At 37.8% G+C, this 16,713-nt stretch overlaps 1 long non-coding RNA gene across 3 annotated transcripts in view; it reads right to left on the bottom strand.

Annotated features, from left to right (window-relative positions):
* Window positions 1-16,713, bottom strand: part of LOC139082786 (uncharacterized) — a 78,537-nt gene that overhangs the window by 19,007 nt on the left and 42,817 nt on the right. For all 3 annotated transcript variants that reach the window (XR_011539020.1, XR_011539018.1, XR_011539019.1), the window contains exon 3: window positions 3,395-3,564. This is a non-coding gene — a long non-coding RNA (uncharacterized lncRNA). The remainder of the gene's footprint in view (window positions 1-3,394; window positions 3,565-16,713) is intronic.

Here is a 16,713-nt window from a genome sequence, read left to right as displayed (position 1 = left end):
TTGAACTTGGGAGAATTGTTAAATTTATTAAGACTTGGTTTCTTGGGAAAACTGTTTTCATCTTAGTAACTAAGTTCAGAGATCACTTTGTATGTATTGTGCTTGTTAAAAGAGACAATTTTTATAAAGCGCTTAACAAAATGCCAGTATTCAATAAATGTTATAATTACTGGGTGATTTTTGCCTCTTTCAAGTGAGAGGACTGGGGGAAAGCAGACATGCTCTACTTCAGTCCTCCAGTAATCCTGGCAGTTCTGAGATGCCCTTCCGAAGAAAGCATGGCTGCATCGAGAAGCAGGAATGTCTGCTACGTTTGGACGGAGCATTGAAGTATTAACAGTGTTTGAGATCCACTGTTCTAAATTTAAGGCATTTGAAGCCAAGGATACTACTTTAACTATTTCGTACCTTCATAAATGAGGATAAGTTTTTCATAAAGCACGTTTCAAAATTTTTTGTGGACCTGAATTGGTAATCTGAAGTTAGATGTCATTCCAGTTCTTCATTCAAAACTATATTGTATGCCAATGCCAATGGCTTCCAAAAAAGAATATTTTTTTGAGAAGGAAATCTGTTGGCTAATAAGAAAAGGATTTCAATTGTCAAGCTGAAATAATGACATAAGTGAGTAGGAGTATAAAGAACAATGAACGGAATGTGGGTTTGATCATGGAGAGCAATATTTGGAGGCAGCATATTGCTCTGCATGGGTGGTAGTATTGGGACATTCATGGTAATACCTGGTTCATTAACCAGGTCAACCATACTGCTACTTAGAAGCAATGTTTAGGAAAATAATTCAACTTGACTATTTCCTTCTGGCTGCTCAAAAAGTAGCAGCATGCTCTATAATAACACCTAAATCTGAAGACTACCATTTCAGTAATTGTACAGAGAAGAAAGAAAATTCTTAAAACCACTTTTGTTCCAGGTTAATGACGACCTGGTCTCCAAAAGATGGGTTGGAGAAGTTGATTTTTTCTTAGTAATTTAAGTTATTTCACTTTAGACTAAAATTGATAAGAAGATGCTTCAGCCTTCTGGAAACATAGGGAATTTCTTTTCTGTTTCAGGAAAAAATTATGTCACAGGATTCTTAGCCTCATTCTTTTTGTGTGTGTGAGGAAGATTGGCCCTGAGCTCACATCTGTTGCCAATCTTCCTCCACCTTGTATGTGGGATGCCATCCCAGCATGGCTCAATGAGTGGTACATGTGTCCACATCCAGGATCCGCACTGGTGAACCCTGGGCCACTGAGGCAGAGCACACAAACTCAACAACTATGCCACCAAGCTAGCCTGACTCCATTCTTTTCAATGCAAAAATAAATGGAAAGAAACTTCACTTGATAGAAAATAATGTAGATTTCCCTTTAATTTGAAAGAAAATTGTTCATCTCAAATTTATAAATTTTCCATTTTAAATATCTGCTTTATGTGTATCTGCTAATTTTATAATTTATCTCAGTTAATCAATTACCCTGTGATTAAACTGTCTCCTGGGGGCTGACCCAGTGGTGTAGTGGTTAAGTTCGTACATTCCTTTCCAGTGTCCTGGGGTTCACAGGTTTGGATCCCAGGAACAGACCTAGCACTGCTCATGAAGCCATGCTGTGGCAGCAACCCACATAAAATAGAGGAAGATTGGCATAGATGTTAGCTCAGTGACAATCTTTCTCTAGCAAAAGGAGGAAGATTGGAAACAGGTGTTAGCTCAGGGAGAATCTTCCTCACACACAAAAAAAAGATGAAGAAAGTATAAATAGGGTGCATGATTTAAACATAAACTGTCGCCTGCATTTAATTGTCAAATTTTTAATGCAAAATGAACTGTAGGGTAGTGTTTATATAATTTTATGGGCTTATGAGTTAGTATTTTCATGCTAGCTATTAATGTAATTTATGTTTGCCTTTTAATATATTGAAAAAACAATTGGTGATTTGGACTTACTATGTAAGCACCAAATAATATATATGGACTACATTACATAATACATGTGTTTCATTAAAATATATGTGATTTCAATATTTTGTGGGCCAGAACATGAATTATATTTTCAATATCACCTCATAAATTTGTAAACCAGAACATATATATATTACCCATATGCTCTCTTTCTCAGAACATAGAAATCCACTAATAATATACTTCTTTCAGTGTATATCTTTTAAATTTTGATGATGTAGCATTTCTCAGAATATATTGGCGGTAACTGACTAATGACATGCATTTTTTTTAGTCTAAAAAAATCAAGGTCCTTTTAGAAGACGTTTTTGGAAAAATCTAAATGCAATTGGGCATAAATACTCCTTCTCCAAAATGAACTCTAAATATCCGTAATCAAAATTTGAAATACTCAGATTCAAAATTAGGAAAATAATAGCACCTGTGCCATGTGAGTGTAATGTACATCAACCAAGTGCTAAATATATTCATATTTAATTTTCCCATCAATTACTAGATTACGCATATAATACATGTATTCTATATTTAAAACATAAGTATGTTCATATACATATACATTTCCATAACTCTTCCAAGAGTAAAGAATGGTATTTTAGTGAAATAAATGTTAATATTTTAAGAAAAAACAGCTCTTTTAAAAGTTTGCTAAATTCATGTCAGATTACCTTGTAGAAACTTACCAATTTAAAATATTGAGAACAGTGTATGAAAGTGCCCATTTCTCCATACCTTGTTTCAATTAGAATAGCATAAATTTTAAAACCTTTGCTAATCTGGTAGGTAAAGAATATCGCCAATGTTTCATTAATTTAGAATTATTTATTTAATAGTACATGTTATCATCTTTCATCTATTTATGGTTAGTTTGTTCTTTTTCTTCTATGACTTATCTCTTTTGGTATACATTTAATGCCTGGCATCTAATCTACATTTAGGGTAAACCAAGGACACAATAAGAACTAGAACATAGAATACGCAACTGCAGGGCTGCAGGAATTTCCCTATATATTAGTAGGTATTGTCAAGGGTGCTGACTCTACCTAGGATAATAGTGTAATTTTGGCAATGCATCTGAAATTCGCAGTCTCTTTGACTGGCAGTTTGCCACATGTGGAGTATTATATGCAAAACTTCAGGCGTGCCTCTACAAGGAACTAGGGAGGCATTAGGGAGCTCCTTTCCTTCTTTGAGATTTTTTATCCTAATTCTGTTATAAATTAAAGTGAAGAAAATTTCAACAAAGTTGTCATTCTTGTCCATATTCATATCCGGACCAACCTTTGTAGTCTGCACTAGCCCTCACTTTCTGGGAACAGAACTCACGTTTCCTATGAGAAATCATCCAGCTGCTCTCTCCACTTGGCTTGGATGAGCTGAAACCACATAAAAGGATTTACATGACCAAGACTGAGCAATCAGAGAACTCACCTCTGACTTCCTGATTGGTCCAGAATGAGCACATGGCCCAGTCAGAGCAAATTCGAGCTTGTTTTAGATTTTGCTGGAGGGACATCTGTCTTCTTTGGGGTAGCGGAGAAAGTAGGCTGTATCCCTGAAACTGCCAGCATTCCGCTTGCCACTAGAGGAAAAGGGCTTGTCTGAAAATGAAGTCAACATATAGGAAAACAAACTGAAAGATGGAAAGACAGAATTCAGATTCCATCGTTTAACCAGTCGAATTCAGTTACGCATATGTTTCCCAGTTAAGTGAATAAACGCATCCCCCTTTCTACTCAAGCCAATTTGTGTTGGGTTTTTTAACATCAATACTGAAAGATTCTTGACTGCTAGAATAATTTATGTTTTTTGTCCCCTTTTCTTTTTGGAGTGTCCATTTCTTCATCATTTATAAGAATTTACTTTTAATTGTGTTTATGATGATTTTTGTCTTAGAGTTTTGATGATTTTACATTCTTATGCAGTTGAGTCTAACCTTTACAGGTTTTTCCTCCGGTGACTACACGTTTATAAAATCATACTACACCTACTCATTTCACCTATTTTTTACAAATTTCCCACCTACAATATACTCAATTCTCCTGTTTTTGCAGGTCTCTTTTTTGTTTCATTGTTTTCTCTGTCTTTTAAGATAGTACAACACTCATTTTGATTATATCATATTTTGCCACATTTTAACGTCATTATTTTTTAATCCCTCCATAATTTCCCTTGCTGTTATTGCATTTTTATTGCCTGGGTAGAATGTTGGAATCATTTTATAGTGTTTTCTAAAATAATATTTGGATTTTGATTACAATTGTATTAAATATGTGAATTAATTGATGGTAATTCCTTTTTTTATATTAAACTTTTCCATTTAAGAGCATAGCATATCTCATCTGTTATTTACATGTCCTCAGTGATGTTGTACAGTATTTCACAAAGAGGGCATGCACATTTTCTTTTAATCTTTTCCAAAGGAACTCTATAGTCTTTACTTTTGTGAACTATTTTTTTCTATTGTATTATTGTGTATTGTGAATATATTAGGCAATTGGTTCTGGTATATCTCTTTTTATAAGACATATTAGTCATCTCATATTAGTTTTATAATTACTTAACTAAATCTTTAGGACTAATTGGTAGAGATTTTCATTTCTGTAAACCTTAATAATTTGCCTCCTCCTTTCCAGTATTCAGAACAGTTTTTTTCTGTTTGTGAATTGGCTGATATTTCCAAAAAAATGTTACATGTTACTGGTAATGGGCATACTTATTTTATTTCTGACATTAATGGAAATATTTCAAGAATTTCTAGTAATATTGTGATGACTATAAGTGTGTGTGTATGCATATATTATTAAAAGATAAACTGAATCATATTAAAATTTTTAAGTTTATTTGCACAAAAATCAATTCCAATCAGGCAGCGCCAAAACGAAAGTGATTAGCTGTGCTTCAGTGACAAGAGCTAGGGGCAAGGTATTCACAGGGAACACATGGCAGCAAAGCAAGGAAGGTATTTGATTGGCTATAGCTTAAGCAGTTGCATTATTTGGAAAGCCTAGTTGGCTGTTTGGAATCGGTTGTTACTCTCAACCTTGAGGCATTGGCAGGAATTGATTTTGGCTTAGGTTTCAGTCTGCTTACTGAGCTACTGAGGCATTAGAGACACATTAGTCTAATGGCCTCGTTGTTTGATAACTTTAACAATATACACAAATGGTTTAAATTCACATGGTACATAAGATGGTTGGATTGACAGGGAAAGTCTTAGAGCAGAGCTGCAAACATGCTTTTATATAGGGGACAGATATCCAACTGAAAGCTACGTGGATACCTTGGTATCTGGATAATGCACTGTTTACCTAAAGAGGCAGCCACTGTTCACTACTGAAACTGTCATTCTAATCAAATCAGAAACCGCAGTTTTTATGGCATAAATGTTGACAAATCTTTAAGAATAGCCAATATTATACTGCAATAATGAACAATTGGAACATTCCAGTGGCTTATAGCAATGAAGTCTATTTCCTGTCCGTTGTGCATGGCGTCACACGTTTGCTGCAGTTGTGCTGCATGTCTGCTACATGTCATATTCACTCCAGGCCCATTGAGGTGCAACAGAGGGCAAAGAGAATGTGGTAAAACATCCAGTAGTTCTTAAAGCCAAAATTAGTCAATAACTTTTCACATTCAAAACAGTAACATGGCCAAGACTAATGTCCATGAGAGTGGGAAGTATAACTCTTCCCTAGAATGGGGCAGAGAATAGCAACTACTTCAATCTATAGCAAGTAATTCGTAATGTGCATAAATACAAAGTGAGACAAACAAAACTTGTCAGCAGGCCAGGTTTGGTTTGTGAGCCATCTTGCAAACTTTATTTCATGCTCTTTAGTTCTAAATCTCAGTCCTAATGCCCTGTGACTGATGGCCTCCAGTTCACCGAACCAAAAAATACAGTCGATTCACTGAATTGCAGCTATAAGCTTTCCAATATCCACTGAAAAATAGGAGAAGCAGGACTCCACAATAGCCTTTGGCAGCCTTGTGGAAGAATCATTGAACCATAAATCTTGAGTAATCGTTTAACATAAACTAGAATTAAAATTCTTTCCTGAAAGTCAAGACAAACACACAATCTCATGTTTTACCCTTCAGATTCCTAAACTTGTTTGAAAATGCAAATAACTAGGCTTCTATGATATGTTTATGTCTAGCTGTTATAGAAACCAGATAAATTAACTTTAAAATCTATTTCCCTAATCAAATAATGGCCTTCAAAAATAACAAGCATATTTCAAAAAAATTAATTCCACTAACTTATCACCTGTCAGTATTTCTTGTTAAATGTTCAAGAGACCTTATCAGGGTATTTCTTCTTGTCTGAAAATGTTTCTTGAACCAATATAGTTTTTCCAAAAATTTGTATAAGCCACTACAATGGACAAAGAGATGCTCCACTTCTAGCCCATTTCAAAGAAGGACATCTTGTCAGAGCTGCAGAGAGTGCTATCAGTGGACCCCATTCAGTGGACATCCCTTCAGGATGGCCTCAGCTGCAGTGGAGCACATCTATCAAAATTACGCTCCTTCCACGGCTGCCTACATCCAATAACCGATTGATATGGGGGTACATCAATCAGCCTGGATGTGAGGGTAGAAGAAACTCACAATTTTGGCCCAACTCAGAACAACTCTGATGTTTTAGCTCCAGAGCTCCTTGTGGGATCAGCCACCGCACATTGGTGTATGCACAACCTCTCCCTCTGTCCAGTTCAGATAATCCATCCTTCCTTTTCCCCTTCCAATGTTATCAATCTCAAAGGAACTCCCTAATAAGCCTCTTACAGACTAAACTCTGTTTCAGAGGCTGCCATCAAGAAAACCCAGCCTAACACAGTCTTTGAATATCCTTTCATTACTTTGTTGTCATAGTATATAAAATAGGAAGAAAAAGCCAGAAATTTTAAATACCTAGAATTCAATATTCACAGAATAAAAATTATAATCAAATTTGAAAATTATTACATAATTTTTTAAAAGAATGAGAGAGAAAGAAACAAGCCTAAAGTACTGTGGTAGAATTAGTAAATATTTTTAACCTCACGTATTGATTATATTGATTTTATTTTTATTTCATTTAATTACTAAATATTACTTAACTTTGTATGCTGACTGTACTTGGTGATTAAGTCTGGCTTTAATGAAAGATTCCTGCATTGTTCTGTGGGCAAATACTTCACTGTAATATCTGCTAAATATCCAAAGTGTGAGCCACTGATCACAACAGTATACGGCCGGGTGATTGCATCTGGGGAGAGGAATGAGCTGGTGAGCCGGAAGGCAGACAGGGAGGGACTAGCTTTGATCTGGCATTGTTGTTCTAAATCTTTTATCACTACTGACTTTTAAAATAATTGCATGAAATATTTAGATAAAAATAGAGAAAAGAAATGTTTTAAAAGGGAAAGATTCGCAATGAAAAATAAGGGGGGAAATTGCTGTTTACTGGACATTTTTTACTAGGCATTGGTCTATATATTTATCTCATCTAATCCTCCCAAGAAACCAAGATTTAAGTCATTTGCTCAAGGTTGCATATTTAGCAAAATAAAACAGCTTTGAACCCAAGCTATCTGACTCCAGAGAGTCTACTGTGGGAATCACAGCATAGTGCTCTTAACGCCGCCTTTAAACCAAATGATTGGTACAGAAAACAATTGCTATAGAAATTTAGGCAGGAGATGAACCAGGAAAGGTAGCAGGATGGATCTTGGATTTGATCTGTGTCTTAAAACACTGATATGAATTTGGAATAAGGAGGGATGTCAGGGGGACTATTCAAAACTCTGTGTGTGTGTGTGTGTGTGTGTGTGTGTGTGTGAATTGTATGTTTTCAGAGAGCAAGAGAAGAGTAAGAGGCAAACATCCTCCTCTAAATTATTCATTTATGTTGACATACATAATTAATTAAAAATATATGATGCTCCCCAGAAAATGCAGGAAGAAAAACAGTATCAACATTAATATATCACAAATTTGACATATAACCAAGATGCTATCAGAAGCAAAATTTACTTGCCTTTCAGAGTTCAAACATTTTTAGGCAAAGTTGTGGTCCCCTGGTCCCCTCTCACAGACATTGAGAGTGTCATACATTGACTCATCCTATCTCTGAGTTTTTTTAGGTTGTCATAAATATATTTGCATTAAAGCTTGGCATAAGCTTTATATTTATATGTATATATATATAAATATTTAAATATTAATTGGAAGGACATCTGTTTCCTTCTATAATCATTGCTAACCATGCTCACTAAGGAAAAAAAAGTGGCTACAGTCAGTCCTTGTTTCTTGACGCGCACTCACTCACATGCACATACACATACACATACTTGTTCTGCCTTTCACAAATGGAAGAGAATTAAAGCCCTCCCTGCAGAACAACCCTGTGTGGAACGTATCAAGTTCAATGCCAAGAAGTGTTCCTCGGCACATCCACGATTATTGCTCTAACTCTTCTTGTTTATGCTATCCTTAGTCAACAAACATTCTGCATACCACTTCCCACGTGTTTTCAAACTTGTATGACCACACGCCCACTGTGAGGCAAAGACTATGTCTCTTTTTACCCCTACCAGTGGATCTCTATTGCCTAGAAAAAAAATTATCACAAGTAAGTAATTAGTAAATATTTACTGAAATAATTAATAAATGATCATTTGATGTAACACTGAGAAATTTTTTCCATATCTATTTCCCATTACGTATTTGCTCGAAGACCCTATTGGGGAATGTTGCTAATGTACTACTTCAAAGATGGTAAATGAAAGTTTAAGGGGTATATGACCAAAAAGAATTATAGCTGTAATTACATCAAAGTCTTCTTAAATGAGTAAACTATGGTGTGTATAGAAATTCTCCTGAAGCCTTTAAGTGGTTTTATTTCTATAAAGACCACAATATTAAATGCACTATTAACATTTCATTGGAATCCCAAAGTGAATATATGGCAAAGTGTATTTTTTGTTCAGGAGAATATGACATAAACTTGTATTCTTTTACAAATGTTCAAATTAAAGTAGAGACTATAAATATGCTGTTCTACTTTGTTTTCTTTCAGCTTCCATAAAATTAATTTTATTTATTCCTTTTCTTAGTGTTTGGCATGATTCCTCAGGAATTTTCCAACCAAATTAATGGCTATTTTTCTTTCAAATTAATTATATGGCTTATATTAATACACCATTCCACACAAAATGTATAAAAGTGTTTAATGCCAATAATACAAAGATAGAATAATACACTGTATGGTTAAAGTGCCAATTGGATATAAAATATATGAGAAAACAAAAACTTGTCAGATTGATTAAAAATAATGCTTTTTGTTTAAAAAATTATGAAGTACAAGGGATTAAAAGAAAATATTGCTGGATATTTTTTTTTATTTGCCAGTGTTGCCTAATAAAAATCTCATTATAAAAGATCAGTCAAATTTTCACCTTCCTTGGTTTCTTTTGGTTTCATTGTTGTTTCCTACTTATGAGTACTGGCGTTACAGCCATAATATTTTCTATAAAATATTTAATGACCAAACACATTTGAAAAGTATGATTAAACATCTATAAATTAGGGAGAAATGAAGTCTATTCCTTTAATAATTCCACAGCACATTTCTTTCAGGAATTTAGGAGTTAATTCATCTATACATACTAATTCTGAGAAGGTTGTTGAAATCCATTATCCCCAGAACATGAAAGGCAACATGCATGGGAAACAGAGTGAGCTGTGAAAGCAGCCACAGCTATGGAACCCTGGAAGATGTCCTATTCTTAACTGCCATTCTTTTATCAGGAAAATGAAGGATAATGATGAAACCTACCAGAGTCGGCTGTCGTTAAGGTTAAACTTCCTAACACATGCACCTGGGCTTATTTGTTCTTCAAAATTGTTGGTTTATTTGCTTTTCATTTCTTCCCCTCCTCTTCTCCCTTTGGTAATATGTTGGCGGTTATGAGTGTGACCCTTGTGTTGGAATATTTGGATGTAAATGTAGCTCTGTCATTTAACATCTATAATAACTGGGAAAAGATATTCAACCCTTCTTTGCTTCAGCTTCCTCATCTGTATATTGGGAATGAGAATATCAGTACTTACTTCATAAGGTTTTCCTGAGTATTAAAGAGGTTAATACATTAATGAGTAATGCCTGACTCATAATAAATATTCCAAAATTTTAGATATTCTTAACACTTGGAAGAAGAGGTTGTGATTTCCAATTAATATTTACCAATAACAGTATTTTTCCATACCTGCAGTGGGTTGAAGAGCATCCCCCCAAAATTCATGTCCACTCAGAATGTCAGAATGTGATCTTATTTGGAAATAGAGTCCTTGCCGACATAATTAAGGTAGGGATCAAGATGAGATCATACTGGATTAGTAAATTACTAAATCCAATGAAAGTGTCCTTGTAAGAGACAGAAAAGGACACAAAGGAACACAGAGAAGAAGGTGATGCAAACATGGAGGCAGAGATTGGAGTGATATGACTATAAGCCAATGAATGCTAAGGATTGCTGGAACCACCAGAAACTAGGAGAGAGACATAGGATGGTTTCCCCACATCAGTGATATGAAGTATGATGTATACAAGTGTGAGAAAATCACCTCTGGCACTCTGTATCTTTAGATTAAACCCTGTAAGAATTGGAGATAAGTGTTAAAAATCAATTTCAAAGTTGTATTCATCTCCCTTGGAATATTCAAGTTCCCATTAATGGAGCGTTGTAAATATTGCTTCTAAATGTGTTGAGTCAAGATAACTACCCTATATAGGAGATTAACTCTCCTAAATCTGGGAAAATACCTATCTGGAAGAGTTTGAATGAATCTAATCTAAAACCCACTGATTTGTTCATGCTATCATAAATAAGTAGAGCATTTTAACAAGACATTTTCTCAAAGCACATGGGATAAGCCTCAAATAAGAAGTGAAACAATACACTAATTATGTGCAATATTACTTTGCGTTTGAGATCGAAGCATCAAAGGTATTTCCAGATCTTCATTCAAATCAACATCTAGAAACAAACTGAGCATCCCATTTCCCCCAAAAGAGACATGCAAATTTAATTCTAGAGGTGATTCTGGACCACAAAAGCTGAATATGCAATCTATTATTCATTTAAATATTTTGCTACTTGAAGGTTGAAGAGTTCATAAATATTTTTACAATTCCTTTTTCTTTTGTTTGGAGGACGACTAGCCCTGAGCTAACATCCCCTGCCAATCTTCTTCTTTTTGCTGAGGAAGATTGACCCTGAGCTAGCATCTGTGCCCATCTTCCTCTGTTTTATATGTGGGACATCTGCCACAGCATGGCTTGATAAGCAGTGCTAAGTCTGTGCCTGGGATCTGAACCTGCAAACCCCAGGCCACTGAGGAGCTGTGTGTGAACTTTACTGCTATGCCACTGGGCCAACCACCACAATGCAATTTTTAACACCGGTAATATTCTAAATACTATATAACATTTGCAAGAAAAAAAGCCTGAAACTCTATCCTAAAATAGGTGGAATTAATTTGTTAGATTTGGGTGGTTATTACATTTAATGGAAAATTGATGTTGTAGGATTGGAACATGTTAAAATTATGTCAATTAGTTTTCATCCTAATTATAGTACGGCTATGGAAAGAAATTCAAAAACTATTTAATGACAGCTGCATCTTAATAACAGGGATTAGGATTTATTTTAGAGATAATTTGATGGCTTTGCTTTTGTTACATCTACTGAAGGAGTACATTTGGTTGCTTATTTGACAAATCAACAAACTGCTTTCACAACTGCAATATTCTTCAACAGCAAGATGAAAAAATACATCAATTATAGCACTAATAACTGTCATCAATAACTGGCATGAGACTTTTAATCATCACTGCTCTATTTCAGAACATTTGTTTATATATGAATTAGTCCTAAATGTAGGTGACTAACAGTGAAATGAACTATATAAGAAATAGTCTTCTAATTAAAACAAATTGTGTCATAAATAAACCTTATAATATAAAATACACCCTATCAAAACTTTAAAGGAAATAAAAATAAAAATGGTTTAAATAAATTGTGATCTGTTTTTCATCTAATTCTAGATTAAATTGTTCACATGCATGAACCATCACAATGTAGACAGCTCTAATTATACAAACTAGAAGTCAGGAGTCATTTACCAAAAGAGCACAACCCAATGAGATGTCCTATTGAAACCTAAGGGGATAAGGTTTAAGTTGTCTTGGGTGATTTAAGTGACACACACAAAAAAAGTAGACTTTGTGAAAAAAATATAAACTTTGCGAAAGAGCTTTTGACGTAATCCATCACGTTAATAGACTAAATGAGGGGAAAAGAGCAGTTGATAAACTTCAACACCTATTTATGTTCAAAAATGTATTAGGAAAATGGGAATATAAGGCAATTGCCTTAACTTATAGCAAACATTACACTGAAACAGCTTGGAAGTCATTCTTATTAAATTCAGGAATCTAACAACTATGCTAGTGTTTGGTATGCTCTTAGACCTTCACATTAATATTACAAGACAACAAAATGGTAAATTTATGGATTGAAAGGGAGAAATAATAGTCATTATTATTGCATACTCGCCTACACAGAAACACATCCTCATAAATAATTAATAAGAATATCAAGAAATGATGACCGTATCAGACCAACTTAAAACAATTAATAACATCCCTCTATACTAGAAACAACACGTTTGAGATCATAGTAATAGCAAAGATAGATTCACAATGGCACTGAAAAACTTTTATGTATTTAGGAATCAACCTAATAGAAAATACAGAAAATCATTATACCCTACACATTAAAGAGTGGCAAATAATACCAAGTGTTACCGGATGTAACCAGCAAGGATTTATGGAGTACGCTTAGAAGTATTTAGCAAAATTAAGCATGTAAATGCCCAATGATCCAGGGGTCCTACTATTTAGGTATATATGCCTGTATCAGTTATAGGCTACGTTATGCTCTGATAACAAACACTTTCAAAATCTCAGAGACTTAAACCAATACAGATTTATTTTTATACAACATGTTTATTACGGGTCTTGTGGAGGGTGTTCTAGGTATTGTCTTCATGTCTGGACACACACTAACAGAGAAATACCATCTGTAATATTGTTGGTCAATGAGGAAGATGAAAAAAGTGTTTTGGATGGGGGTCTAACATTGAAAATTCAACCGTTGGGCCAGAATTGACAGATGTCACCGCTGTCACATTGCCCCACTCTATTATTTGCCTGAAAGGCAGAGAGCTAGAAATATTCCATGAGCAATTAATGGTAACCACAGTTTGCCCTTCTGGTTATTTGGCTCACTATCCCTCCTACAGGCAAACTACACTCAGTCCAAAAGTCTCATCTGGTCATAGGCATCAAGCTAAAAGTCCAGGATCTCTGGATGATATGTGTTAGTCTCTACCTCAGGTCCAGATGCATCTCCTCTCAATTCAAAGACACCCCACACTGCCAACATACCCTGGTGGAACCAGAGAGTCATACTAAATGCTCCTCTTCACAAAGGTGGGGGAATGCAACATACGTGGTAGTCATTGGTCCGATGCAATTTTGAAATATATATGGTGAACACAGTAAGAGCTAATATGATCTTATCAAAATGATAGCAAAATTCTCATGTGGCTTCACATGGGCACTGGTACAATAAGTTTATCATGGCCTTGTTTGTGGTTGTGGGAGTTAGAAGTACCTAGGGGAAATCACTGGGGAAATGGAAAAGTAAAATATGATAGATGCATACTATAGAACACAATGCCATAATAAAAGTAAGCAACTAAACACATAACAGCATAACTGTATCTCAAAAACAGTATGAGTAAGGGGCTGGCCCCGTGGCCGAGTGGTTAAGTTCGCGCGCTCCGCTGCAGGCGGCCCAGTGTTTCGTTGGTTCGAATCCTGGGCGCAGACAGGGCACTGCTCATCAGACCACGCTGAGGCAGCGTCCCACATGCCACAACTAGAAGAACCCACAACGAAGAATACACAACTATGTACCGGGGGGCTTTGGAGAGAAAAAGGAAAAAATAAAAAATCTTTAAAAAAAAAAACAAAACAGTATGAGTAAATAAAATAGAAAAGCTTAAATATTTTCCAATAATTTACCAGTTTTTAATGACATATAGCAAACAATTCAAAGAAAATGCCAATGTAGGAAGTTGAGTAAGAGTAGAGGTCAGGGGGAAAGTGAAAAATAAAAGGATATAAAGTGAAACAAGCAAGTAGTCTTTTACTGATTGCTAATGACAATGCTCAGAGAGCTGAAACGCTGATTGACCTCTACTCTTAGCAACAAAAGGAGGTAAGAAGTAAAAATTCACAAAGAATACATGAGCAACACAGTCATATATAATAGGAGATTACAATTAACTCACAGCAAAGAGCAAAACATATTTTAAATAGATGTAATTAATTACATACACCAATTATTTACATAACAAAGTGAGATGAAATGTTATGTAGGAAATTTTCTCTACATCTTTGTGGAAACTTGATTCAAGAGTTCAGATTTTTTGTCAAATAGTCTTCATTGTACTTTTATATTCAATATTGGATAATGGTGTTCAGGATTTCCTCCCCTGAAAATGAGTCCTATAATTCAGGGCACTAATTGCTTTAGGAAGGCAGCCTATATTGCATTGTTATTTGTCAGGGTTTTGGTTTTGTTTTCTTCAAAAAAGTAAAAAGGGGGGGCGGGACCAAGATGGCAGCATGAGTGGTCTTCTTTGTCTCTCCCCCCTCCAATCTACAACTAATTGGACATTCACTGATTAACAAAGACAGCATCTCAAGATGCCTAAAATTCTCGTGCTACTACACATCAGAAGGTGGACGGACTTACCCCCGAGAGAAGGTGGAAATAGGTGAAAACTCTCCAACCCCCAACCCTCGACCCCCGGACAGCCTAGTTCCTGCAGGAGGCTCTCTTCCAGCGGACTCCCCCATAGCATCGCCACACACCAAGGGCAGGAGTGTGCACTCAGCAGCAGAGCGACGGTGGAAACAGGTGACAACAGCCCTCCCCAAGCCCTGCGCAATCACACCTAAGCCCAGGGGGAATCCCCAGGGTCCCACACCCACCGGCAGGGAAGGCCTCCACTTGCCATTAGCAGGGAGGCCCTACCCAAAAGCCAGAACAAAGAGAAGCTCCTGGCGGGCCCAGCATGGCACCAGACTGCAAGCTGCCGCTGGGCTCATGGTCTCCGGCACACAGCTCAGTGCAGGGGGCGCCCAGACTTCCCATGGATGTGCTTGGGGACATGGTTGGAGCTCCAGCGCCTGGCTCTGCACCATGGGGGAAGGCTCCGGGGTCCCACACCTCCCCGGCAGGGAAAGCCTCTGCTCGCCATTAGCAGGGAGACCATGCCCAGAATCGAGGACAAAGGGAAGCTCCCAGGGGGCGGATACCCCAGCGCGGTGGCAGACCACGAGCTGCCGCTGGGCTCACAGTCTCCAGCACACAGCTCGGTGCAGGGGGCACCAGGACTTCCCGTAGACATGCTTGGGGACATGGTTGGAGCTCCAGCGCCTGGCTCTGTGGCACGGGGGAAGGCTCCGGGGTCCCGCACCTCCCCGGCAGGGAAAGCCTCTGCTCACCATTAGCAGGGAGGCCACGTCTAGAATCCAGGACAGAGGGAAGCTCCGAGTGGGCGGATTCCCCAGCCCGGCACTAGACCATAAGCTGCTGCTGGGCTCATGGTCTCCAGCGCACAAGTCGGTGCAGGGGGTGCCGGGACTTCCCGTGGATGCGCTTGGGGACTGGGTGGAGCTCCAACACCTGACTCTGCGGCCCAGGGAGTCGCTCCAGGGTCCCACACCCCGCCAGTAGGGAAGGCCTCTGCTCGCCATTGGCAGGGAGGCCCCTCCCAGCATTCGGAACACCAGGAAGCTCCCTAGAGCAGAATTCCCCACAAGGCAGCAGCTTACAAGCCACTGCCAGGCCCATGGACTCTGGCCGTGTCCCAGATGAGGCAAGGGGCTCCCAGAGATCCTGTGGGAGTGGAGTGGGGCAGAGTAGAGCTCCAGTGAAATGGCCACGTATCCCAAGGAAGACCTCCAGGTTCCTACAGTAGCCTCAGCAAAAGCCTCTGCACAGCACTAGTGGAGAAGTCCCAACTGGCAATCGCAAGGTGGGAAGGCCCTGGGGCAAAAGCAGCACAGCTAGGTGAGCTAACAACAGACTGCAGAAGATACCCATAGCTCTGCTGGGACCTATAGTGGACAAGTGTAATCTGGTGGGCTCTGTTAGGGACAAATTGGCGATTATAGGTGATCCTGCTCCTGGCTGATGGGAAAGCCCACAACACCACTGCAGACCGCAAGGAGGGAGTGTGTCTAAGTGGGCTGCAGCAGTAGGCACCAGCAGCCTGAGGTCCCCTTGCGATTGCCCCCACAACTGACAAGGGACCCCACAGGACTACTGTGACTACGAGGAGGGGGTCCAGGCCTAGTCAGTAACAGCTGACAGGGTTCCTGGTTGGTGCAGTCTAAACAGCTGGCCCCCCACACACCAGTCGCAACAAATGGAAGCAGCAACCAAAACTCTATCTCTATGCAGAGGCACAAATCCACGCCATCAAGCAGTATGAAAAAATATATTAAATCTCCAGAACAGAAGGAAAATAAGCACCCAGAAAACAATCCCAAAGAGAATGAAATCTATAACCTAAATGACGATGATTTCCAAACTGCCGTTATGAAAAAACTC

This window comes from Equus przewalskii, chromosome 4 (genome assembly GCF_037783145.1).
Source record: "Equus przewalskii isolate Varuska chromosome 4, EquPr2, whole genome shotgun sequence".
NCBI classification, from domain to species: Eukaryota; Metazoa; Chordata; class Mammalia; order Perissodactyla; family Equidae; genus Equus; species Equus przewalskii.
Note: the sequence above shows the minus strand (reverse complement) of the source record. Positions and strands in the feature narration are given on the sequence as shown.